We start from the raw sequence: 12,621 nt of genomic DNA on the forward strand, positions 1-12,621 counted from the left end.
TTGGGAGGAAATCGGTGGGTACTGGGGTCTGGACTTGACCTCTCCCCTCCTCCATCCATGCCCTTTCCTGTTATATTGCCAACACTAAGCATGAGCAACAGGACTTCACGCTGTCCTGTGTCCCTTTAACTCTCAGTTTAAGTTTTTTAGCTCTTTCTGTTTAAAAAACTCCTACTCCTGTATAGCAAATGCTCCTCTCTCAGGCCAGCTCATCCTCAGTGTTCTTTATCTGAAAGCAAGAGTGCAGGCTCCCCTTTCCCATGGCTTCTGGTAGGTTCACCACACAGGGCAGGTGTTCTGAAATAGCAGTCCCTCAAGGCTGCAAAGAGCATTGCCTCCAAGCTACCAGGCTTGCATTCACTTTTAAAGCTACTTATCCCTTCACTAACCCTGTGCGTTAATTCATTTGGAAGTCAATTATCATGACTATGCAGAAACATATCCAGATATGGGGTAAAGGAATCTCTTAAAAGAGGAGCCTGATAATTTCAGGCCATGGGGGGAATGGAGGAGGAAGGAAAAATTAAAAGAACTGGCAGGCTAGTACAGAAAGATTATATACTTACAGATTCTCAGTGCTTTCTTCTTTCCTTCCATCTTTCCTCAACAACACTGCAGATCCATTCCTGCAGAGGAGTTGGGGAGGAAACTTGATTATCCAGGGTGTGAGTCCCATAGAACCCTCACCAACCAAACAACGTCAAAGAGAAAACAGATAAAAATCAAAACCATAAACCTTACCCGTTTTACTCGCAAAAGGCATCAGAGCCAGAGACTCCATGGAGGTTCACTAAGGCTTTCACCATGCTATTGGTTTCAGAGATTCTAAGAGCTCAGATACCAGGATGATGAGCAGTAGTTAAAAAAAATTAAGGTAACTAATCTATATACATGCTCCCACTACTTTCCATTTGATAGTACTTGTGCACCTTACAAATATACCACTGGAATTAGGGTAGTACATATGATGCATCCAGGTGTGCTGTATCATAAGAACCATTTAATTGATGGGAAACCAAGGTAAAGAGATTATGTGATTTGCCCATGGTAAAACTGAAAATCTGTGGAGGAGCCAGAAAAAGAATCCCAATATTTTGAGTAGCTTACCCAGTGCCCACAAAACCATCCTTCCTCACTAAACAGAAATCCCAACCCTGTCAAGTGAAGTAGGATGTTTTAATTACTCCAGAAATTGCAATCAGAACTGAGTTACTTTTCATACATTAATGACAGATCAGCTTCCATCTATGGTTAGAAGTGTCTCAGATTGCTAAAGCCTCATTTCTCATGGAGAAATGTTACACCCACATTCAGGCAGAATTAAACAGAAAAGAAAAAGGTCATATGTGGGTGTATCTACACTTGAAATGCTACAGCTGCAGCACTGTAAATCTTCAGTGTAGACCCATGGAAGGGGCTCTCCTCTCAGCATAGGTAATCCATTTCTCCAAGAGACTGTCTACACTGGGGCTTAGATAAATTTAACTACATAGCTCAATGGAGTGGATTTTTCATACCCCTGCATGACATAGCTGAGTAGACCCAACATTTTAGTGTAGACCAGGCATTAGTCACCCAAATAGTCTCAACTGGCTTTTAATTTTCTGTTGATAAGAATTTTAAAATTGAATTATTCTATCTATTTTATTTCATTAGTTTGAATTAATTTCTATATGACTTTAGGTGGCTGCCTGCCAGTCAGATGAAATGGTATATTAATTTTATGAAAACCAGTCAACCAAGTACTTTTAGCAAATTAGCAACAACTTGTCTTTAAACTCATAAATGAGCTATCCATCTGTCCAACTATAACAGACCTTTATGTTTAAAAAATACATTCCAGGAGCATCAACACACAGCTTAACTCCACTTATGATCAGTTGACGTGTGGGATACAAACTAGGAGAATGATTCTAGGAAGAGGAAGATAAAAAAGCATAAGTAATACAGTAAAACTCCAGTGGTCCGGCATCCAATGGTCCGGCACCCCTCATGGTCCGGCACCATCTGGAACCCGGAAGTGCTCCGAGCAGCCAGACAATTGGAGCTGCTCCGCCCACGGCTTCCCAGATTTAGCCGCTGCTGAAACTGACCAGCGGCTGACTCGGGGAAGCCAGGGGCAGAGCATCTGGGGTGCTGACGAGTTGGTCCCGCAGCGCCGAAGGGCGCATCCCCCGCAGTCCATCCCAGACCCCTCCAAAACCCCTCTTCCGATAGTCCAGTATATCTGATAATCTGGCACCCGCTGGGTCCTAAAGGTGCCGGGTTATCGGAAGTTTACTGTAATAAGAAATAATGGGTGAATAATAATTTAAAGCAAATTATCTAAATATGAATCAAATAAAATAATTCAATAACGGAAATAAAGAAGAGAGCTGCTGGCCTTAGAGTCCTAGTTCAGTTCTAGGGGGCATGAAGGGGTGCAGCTCAGCAGCTCTTTTCCAAAAACTCTCTCAGCATCCTTTTATTAGTGTTTGAAACAGGAATGCAAAGCAAGAATTTTTTAAAAAAAGATTGCAATGTGATATTAGATCTTAATGATTTAATATTGTTTCCATAAAGCAAGATTAAGGTGTGAAAAATGTCAGAAATTCTTAAACACACAGAACAGAATATAGGCTTTTTCTAGAAACATAATGGAGCACAGATAATCTCACACAATACCGTGAGTATATATAAGAATCTCAAATCATTTTAGACAACTAGTAACATGTGCAAATCCTTCTTTAGATATTTAGAGGTCAAATTTTGAAATCAGTACAAATTTAGACACAGTTTCATGGGAACAGGACTGGGCTCTTGGAATCTCTATATAAAGCTCCGCATACAATCACATGGCTGAAGAAAATATGAAATCACTATCTACAATACTGTTGAACTCCAGTCAATCCAGAACAAATTAACATGGTCAAAGTTCACTACCCAGTCCCTTCCTGAATCCAAGAACTGGGCGCTCAAGTCAGTTAAAGCATCTGGAGCCTCAGAGAAAATGTCCAAACTCAAGGGCTGTGTCTACATTGGCACCCCTTTCCGGAAAAGGGATGCTAATGTAGACTTCGGAATAGCAAAATCCACGGGGGATTTAAATACCCCCCCGCGGCATTTGCATTTACATGGCTGCCGCTTTTTTCCAGCTTGGGGATAAGCCGGGGAAAAGCGCCAGTCTAGACGTGATTCTCCGGAAAATAAGCCCTTTTCCGGAGGATCTCTTATTCCTACTTTCAAGTTTCACTTTCAAGTAGGAATAAGAGATCCTCCGGAAAAGGGCTTATTTTCCGGAGAATCACGTCTAGACTGGCGCTTTTCCCCGGCTTATCCCCAAGCCGGAAAAAAGCGGCAGCCATGTAAATGCAAATGCTGCGGGGGATATTTAAATCCCCCGCAGATTTTCCTATTCCGATGTGTCTAATCTGCATCCCTTTTCTGGAAAAGGGGTGCAGTGTAGACATAGCCAAGCTGATCAGCTCTGAACCAATAGTCAATTAAATCTTAGTTATCCATTATGTGAGATGAAAGAAGCGTGACTCTCTAAAATCTCGTGAGAGATTCTCTCAAAACAAGCACACAAGCACACACACACACACACACCCCCCCACCCATCAGGGAGACACGGAGCAAAGCCGCAGAGAACCCGGGCGGCGGGACCGCGGCGCGTCTCGGTCTGCCGCCCGCGTCCCCCTGGTCTGCTGGGGGAGGGGGGGCGCACAGCTAGTGATAGAAATGATAGAAATACTTCAATATTTAACTCAGAATTTTGAATAGAAAGCTAAATGAAAATTTGTGCCAGAGAGGTAGTTGTCTTAGTCTGTAACTTTAAAAATAACAAATAGTCCTGTGGCACCTAAGGGTACATCTACCCAGGAGGGCTAAAGTCAAATTAAGCTACACAACTTCAGCTACATCAGTTGCATAACTGAAGTCGAAATAACTTAATTCAGCTTTCGGTGCTGTCTACAGCAGGAAGTCAAAGGAAGAGCACTCTTGCTTCGACTTCCCTTACTCCTTGTGAAATTAGGGTTATTGTGAATCAGAGTAAGAATTCCTCCAGCTTGACATTGTTTTGAAATAATGGCTTGTAGTATAGACACACACTATGTTATTTCACAATAACATCAGTTATTCTGAAATAACGCTGCTGTGTAGACGTATTTAGAGACTAACTATATATATATATATATATATATATATATATATATATATATCATATCATGAGATTTTGTTCACAAAACCCACTTCAGATGAGCTTGAGTGAAGAAAAAAGGGGGACCCAGAATTTGAGAGAGATAAAAAAGAGAAAAAAAGTACCTGTCAGTTCTAGTGCCGGTGCTAATGAGGCTAATCGACTGGACTGGACTGGACGTGTCCCATACTTTTGATATCAATGAGAAGTTAAATGTAAAATGTACAAGATCTTTATTAGGCATTCTTAAAACTTAAAATATCCACCTGCGGAAATGAAGAAATAGATTGACAAAGCCAGGAATCTGCTTCTTCAAGACAAGCCCAACAAGTAAACCACCACCACCACCACCCACCATCATCTACAGCCCCAAGCTTAAATCCCTCCAGCACATGATTGGCAATCTACAACCCATATTGGAAATCAATCCCTCTCAGCCCTTGGGAGACAGGCCAATCCTTGCCTAGGAGACAGATTCCCAATGGGATATGCGCCATCAAGTGCCAGCAATTCCTCTCTGCCATGTATATTGGCCAAACTGGACAGTCTCTACAACAAAAGGATAAATGGACACGAGTCAGATATCAGAAAGGGTAACACAAATAAACCCCTAAGGGAACATTTTAACCTGTCTGGGACTCAGTCAGGGATTTTAAAGTAGTCATTCTTTTACAAAGGAATTTCACAAGCCAATTACCGAGAGTGCGGAATTGATATGGTTTCCCTGGACCTGAACAGAGGCATTAACTGGATGGCCCATTATAAAACCAGCCTCATTACTTTACCTCCTCACTGACATCAAAAGTTAAGAATGGGACACGTCGAGCCCACTTAATTAGCCTAATTAGCACCAGCATTTCAATTTGACATCTACTTTTTTTCCCCCCTCCCTTCTTTTTCTCTTATAAATTCTGGTTGTCCCTTTTTTCCTCTCTACTTAAGTTCAGCCAAAGAAGTGGGTTTTGCCCAAAAAAGCTCATAATACTATATATATTTGTGTTAGGCTCAAAGGTGCCACAGGACTACTAGTAGATTGATATTTATATATAAATAACATAACTCCATTTCAAAGCACATTTATCAATACAACAATTGTCAATGTACACATTTTAGAGTACATTTTCCTAGAGGAAGGCATTGTTGTACAGGCTGTAGGGTACTGGGTAAGGAAGCAGGAGGCCTGTCACTATTCCCAGCTCTTCCCTGACCTGCTGTGTGACTATCAAAGTCCCTTTATCGATTTCCCTCCCTACTCTCTCTTTTGTTTAGAGCATATGCTCGCCAGCACTGTGATTGACAGCAGGCACCAATCTAATTTAGATCCTTATGTGCCACCTTAACACAAATTACTTATGATATGTTTTTATCTATCTATTTTAGAATGAGTCTATCTGCGAGTCTGTTCAAGAAGTCCTCCTAACTGGTAAGAGCTAGGGCCACCAAATTTTTTATGCCGCCTCCTCTTCTCCTACCTTAAAGCAAGGTCAGGGTCAGGTTATGCCAGGACAACTGGATGCCCTCAAACAAATATACATATTTAAGAGAAAAGGTGAGTAATGAAATATCTTTTATTAGACCAACTTCAGGTCTGACCTGAAGAGAGCTCTGTTGTGTGGCTTGAAAGCTTCTCTCACCCACAGAGACTGATAAAATAAGAGAGATTACTTTACCTGGTGTCTCTAATATCCTGGGACCAATGCAACTACAATGGTGTATGCCTATTGACATCCATCCAAAATCCTTATTTAAATCTGTAATGGGTGCTGAATTGATCCCATATTTAATACTTGTAGTGAAGATTGATTGATTTTGCTCCACGTCCATCGTATAACCCATCAGATGACTCTAACCACAGAGAACTGAAGGGAGAAGGAACCATCACACAGAGGAAATGGATTATTTTGCTGGCTGCTCTTGTAACCAAGACTTTAATTCTTCATACATCAGTCATAACATTAACAACAACAACAACAACAAAAAGATCTCATTGTGCCAAAACACTGCAAGACTGCGGTGAAGGACCAACATATTTCCAGAACAGAACTGACTTAGAAGTGCCAGGGCCCAAGCAAAAAAAGTAAACATTGAATATTTATTTTCAAGAGGCTATATATATATATATTTTTTTTTTAAAAACCACACACTTGAAGAAGTTATGGCTTCAGGTCAGTCTGCATGGTCCTTCCGTGGCTGTTAACTGGTGCTGGGGCAAAGGAAACAAGGAGCCCACTCTTACTTGAGGACTGAGTACAGAGACTATCCTTGCTTAGAACATTGCAACAACGGCTATCCCCTATTCCTTGGCGCTACAAAGAAAAAAAAATGTGCAAGAGAGATATACACAGGGTATCTGACTCCCATCCTCTTCCCTTTGCACGTACCAGCAGAGCTGCCCTACTCTGAAGGAACCCACATCACCAGCAGAGTATTAATTTGAAGGCCTAAGGACTAGAATTAGCAACCAGGACAAGGTGCTTTCTTAGAAGGTTCCATCAACTGACTTCAACTATCCCTGAGGAAAAGGGAGGTGTAGATATGGACTTGATGGGTTCCTCCGTCCCTCACCCCTACCCCACTAGAGAGCAGCCACTGTTCAGTTGCTTAAGTTGGGCACTCGTTCAACTGTTTCAATAAAGGTTTCCCCTTCAACCCTCACCATGGGAGGAGTGGTGTTTTGGTGCTGCAGCTTTGTCCAACTAGCTCTCTACTGACATGCCACCTGAACATAAATTGATACTGGTTTTTATCTTTGCTTCACCCAGGTAATCTGCCTATTTTATTCCATTGCTCACAGGATACACTTCAACTTCTATTAAGAGCAAATAAGTGTTATTAAAACTTTAGTACTTTACAAGCTCTTAAAATATGGCTCAGAACAGCATGAAATTATTCCCTAATACTCATTACCCAGGGCTAAATTCTTCTCTATGAAACAGAGTAACTCCTAACTTAACTGTGTTGAAAACGTCCTCATGAATTTGCATTCTCAACTAGGAATTTGCAAGACTCAATTTATTTTCCAGAACTCTGGTCAGAAATTAAACATTTTTTTTTCTATTCAATGGTGTTTGATAATGCTGTTCTTTTTACTTCCACTAATTAGACATTTTGTGACTAAGTGATGAATTCAATTTAGGACATTTTGCTTGGGAAGAAAATCTCTCATTGGTATCCTAAAGTAAACCTTCAACAACAAGCAGACTGCTATGGCACCATGTGAAATTGATTTACCTAACCCTCCTGGGCAGTCACTCTGTAACCAGGACAGTCACAGCAGGATGTTACGACGACTAATCACAATGTTTACATGGCTGCAATTGTGATGCTCACTGGCAGAACCAAACCTGGGACCCCAGGAGCTTAGTGCATGAGCCTCTACTGCATGCGCTAAAAGCCAACTGGCTGTTAGCTCAGGCTGTAGAGCAGTGACTCTCAAAAGTTTTTGACCAGTGGACCACCTGGCTCAACACAAACCTTTCCTTGGACCATCAGTTGCTAATGGAATCACACTGTTAATTACATAACTATATCAGAGCCATTTTACTAGTGCTGCAGCTAGGGAGAATAGTTTAATTTAAATTAAGAAGATTAAGTGTTTTCACTCGTTAGTTTATCAAACTTCATTTTAAATAAATAAATTCAGGTTGCACCTTCCTAAATCAGGACTCTTGTCTAGCAACATCCATGGTCTGGCAGGATCGTGGATGATGCTGAACGAGATCGCCCTGGGATAGGAGGACCAGCAGCTGAGGCCCCGCAAAAGCTAAGGCTGGTGGTACTGGGGCCAGGCACTCAGCAAACCGGCAGCATGGGGGCGGGGAGGCAGAGGTGAGCTTGAGATGTGGACCACCTGAGAGGCTGCCATGGACCACTAGTGGTCCGCGGACCACACTTTGAGAACCATTGCTATAGAGCTCCTCTCTCTTCCCCTCCTCCCCCCCAGTGATCTAAGTACCACTACATTGGATAGAGAACTGCATCCAGTAACATAAGTAAAGTACACATGAACAGGACTGGATGATGCTTCGTCAATTTCCTTCATCAAGCCCATCTGATAACGATTAAGACAAAGAGCACACTGAGGGCCAAGAGCTAGTTATTAAGAAACAAGAACAAAAATAAAGGAGTATAAACAAATAGTTCCCTGTCTTGTGCCATACCCAGGATGCCATCAGAGCTGATCAAATAAATAAGGGCTCCATGATGTTTTTGATTTCATATAATTTGGTTAGGTTAAATGAATGGATCTGAGGGGTGGGGGAAGTCAATATATTTTGCTTTATGTTCATTCACTGAGTAATCAGATTATGGAATCAATTGATTTCTTGTAGTTGCAGTGGTTGTCATTAGCCCAGCCCTCTTAGTTCTAAAAGCAGGTAGCTGCATTATCACATTGTACCATCTAACTAACTGAAAAAATTATATCTGTCAAACAGAAAGGGCATAAGTCAGGAAAAGTTCAATAAACTGAGCCTTCTTCTGTGCTCATAACAGAAATAATTATACCAGAAAACCAAAGCCTTTCCGGATATACATGAAATACAATATGCAGAAGAGCTATTATGGTTTTGGTCCCTGGACAATGAAAACGCAACTGCAAGTATATTTTCTGGTTGTAGAAAAGGGTTGCCTTCCAAGACCATGGAGAAAGGGTAATTTTCAATATTTGACTCGGCACAAATAGACAAGTCAATCACTGTTCTCTACAATAGTCAACATTCCATGATGTTATATAGAAGATTCTGGAGTTACATGCAGTTTCTAGACACTTTTGGTTTACTCATTTTTCTAAAGTAGAAGCTACCGGAAATTTGCTTCCCTCTTTCCTATAATTTTTGTGGTTGGAAATGTGGATTTATCAAAACCAGAATTTTTTATAGGAGCATATCCATGTAGACAACATTTTTGTTGGGAAGGTTGCTTGAGTCCAGGATGAAGCTACTGGTCAAAATCAGAGAGAATGACACACAAGCTTAGCCACTAGCTACATCATAGCAATGTAAGCCACTCTTTTTTTCCCCCCTCTTTTAAAAACACACACACTTCAACAACCAATTCCTGCTCATATGAAGTGAGGGAAAACTAAGTATAAATCACTATGGTTTCGGGGGAGGGGGAAGAAAAGAGGGAAGAGTAACAGAAAAATAAAATGCCCCTGGCAATTTTCAAAATAAAATGTCCTTGTTTTTTTTCCCCATCGCAAAGATCGGTTAAAGCAATATTCCAATTCAAAGTAAGCTAATGTGTAATACTTTCTTGTACTAACAAGCCTTTGAAGTGAGATTCCCTGATTTAAAAAAAAAAAAAAAAAAGGTTGATATCAGTAGAGATTCTGGACTTCTGCCACAAATTGTTTCCTCTACTGAATTTTTGCACATCAAGTTTGTCTATATAGACACACTCACAATCACTATGCTGCTGAACATTCCTTCTACTGTCCCTTCCGCAAAATCTGTGCTCTTGCACATGGAGATCAGAACACATCTTGTTGCATATTCAACCCCAATACTTCCACATTGCAATATTATTTCTAGCTGCTGTTAAAACAAAATGGGAAAGCACCATACATGTGATTCTGCATGCCCTAAAATGGACACATACAGCCAGCACCTCACTAATGGAAAAGCTTATAACCAATTGTGTAATTAAGAAAATCTATGACAATTTAAACAAAATACAGGACTATGTAGCACTTTAAAGACTAACAAGATGGTTTATTAGATGATGAGCTTTTGTGGGCCAGACCCACTTCCTCAGATCAAATAGTCGAAGAAAATAGTCACAACCATATATACCAAAGGATACAATTAAAAAAATAAATTTAATTTTAATTGTATCCTTTGGTATATATGGTTGTGACTATTTTCTTCCACTATTTGATCTGAGGAAGTGGGTCTGGCCCACGAAAGCTCATCATCTAATAAACCATCTTGTTAGTCTTTAAAGTGCTACATAGTCCTGTATTTTGTTTCAGCTACACCAGACTAACACGGCTAAATTTCTATCACTATGACAATTTAGTCATTTTATGACAACTTATCTGAAGACATTTCATGTTTTCCCTCTACCTTTAAGTCAGAATTTTATTACAGTTATGGCCCTTACTAGTTGCCACTCTTGTACATGTACATTTATTCAAATATTGTCTGACTTGCCTATCTTCAATGGAAAGAAAATAAAAATACTATGAAAACAGTTGCTGGTATGTCATCACCTCCAAAGTGTCTTAATGAAAATGCTAAATAAAATTACTCCAGACAGAACATTTTCTCTAGCATACTGAAGAGCAGCTCTAGAACATCACTATTTCCAGAGCCATTAGCAGCTTGGAATATAAATCAGATAGCCAACAATATTTTCTCTTTTAGATTACTACCTCCCTCAACTAAAAATGATTTAAAATGCTTAAAGTAATTCCTTTGATTGCCAACTCCCCAGCCCACTCCTCAAAGACCTCAAACATTGACATCACATTTGAATATACTTGCTGACATAATGCACACAGTAATGGGCCTGCCTGAAGAGGCTGTTGGATAGTAAGTTTGCAGAGACTGGATAATCCTAAAAACAATTTCCAAGAGGGAAAACAATTCACAAAAAGCTTCTGGCTTTTTAATTTTTACCCCCTTTGAAAAGTAGGAAAGAAAAGCAGCTCTATCGGTATATGGTTAAGAATAAGAAACTAAAAAACTATTTTTACAAGGTCTTACCGGTGAAACTTAAATGTTTTGGCTGCATATTTTTGCCTAATTTGACATGTTAATGGATAATTTGGAACAGTTAACATCTGTGTTCTAGAAGACAGTCTTCTAAACATCTTAAACCAGGAATGTGGTTAGCTTCTTAATAGATAATCAAAACTTCAGTATTTGTGGATTATATTTTATATATGGTCAAGGGCTTTGTATTTATTGGGGAAGAGATTATAAAGCAGCTCCATTCAAATTTGCTGTTTAAAGTGATCACTGACAGACATCTAAATTGCCTTCCCTCACCAAACTACTTTAAAACTCCTGCCTATGCCCCTTTGGTTCTGCTTATACCATGCCAAGTTTCACAGTATCCAAACTAACAGAGAGAAAACTTTAACTAGTTTAAAGCCAGGTCTCTTCTAGGGGGCAATGTCAAACTAAGTTAGTCAACTTCAGCTACCTTGATAGCATAGCTGGAGTTGATGTACCTTACTTTGAGTTACTGTGGCATCTCCACTGGGGTGGGGGAGGTCGATGGGAGAAGCTCCCCTTATTCTTCTTGCTCCATTGGAGAACTGGAGTCAATGGGAGTGCTAAATTGACCCTCTTCCCCCGCCAAGAGATCCATCCCTGTAGCACCAATCTCTAAGTATAGACAAGACCTTAGCTTCTTCAGCAACATATCAACTCCAATTGCAAATCCAAGTTTTGCCTTCAGTTACATTCACATAGCTTCCTTTGAAGATAATGAGTTTGCACAAGTGTAATTGATGGAATGTGCCTGCAAAATTTTCAGTACCAAGGAGTTGTGGGTGGGTGAAATGGTGAGTCACAAGATACGGTGAAAAAAAGAAAGTCCTTTAGGATCTGAATTTGTATCTGCAGTTCTAACATTTAGGGAAACTACGTATATTCTTATTTTACTTGCTGATTCCAAATAAACGTGGAACAATGCTGTAGTGATATTGGTACAGAGTCACTTTTTGGACACTATGTTCAATTCTAAAGATTGCAAGTGGATAAAGATATTGCCCTCCCTCCCCTTCTTTTTAAGTTTTTATGAAGAAATTTTAAGACCACAGAAATGTTCCCATAATTAGAGATTCCAGCCACCCCACTGCCCCAACCAACCAAAAGCTTTAAGTTGGGGGTGGGGGGGAGGGAAGGGGAACTGACAAAGTGAGAGCCACACAAGCCGTGACTCATGTGGCCCCCAACTGAAGGTGAGACACCCACAATCCCCTCACAAACTCCCCAAAATCCCATTGCACACCAAAGGTTCCCCTCCCTTGCTTTAATTAAAAGAACATTTCCCTGTAGTATTTGAAACTCAAATACTACAGCATTAAGAGCCAGACATTAAATATGAGAAGATAAGTTTTAACACACTTCTATATGTTCTCATCCTGTAATTCTAGGCTCCCATCTAATACATTAAAAATTACAAAGAACTGGTGATATATATTCTCCTGAAGAACCAGGAAAAAGGAGTTGAAAAGCTAGACCTTAATTTCCATTATACAAGATTGGGTTTTGACCCTGCAATCTGTGATCTGGCTGAATTCTTCTACACATGGAGTCCCATTCCAAGCCAATGGGGCCACAGAGAGATGCACAGTCCTTGCATGAAACAGCTTGCATATTTGCAACTTACCATTTGAGTTTGTTTCTCTTCAAATGAGTTTTAATCACTTGATAAGTTATAGGCATACAGCACTTCCCTTCAGCAAAAACAAAGTTTGAGACCCC

This window comes from Pelodiscus sinensis, chromosome 3 (genome assembly GCF_052426305.1).
Source record: "Pelodiscus sinensis isolate ZL-2025 chromosome 3, ASM5242630v1, whole genome shotgun sequence".
In the NCBI taxonomy this organism is placed as follows: Eukaryota; Metazoa; Chordata; order Testudines; family Trionychidae; genus Pelodiscus; species Pelodiscus sinensis.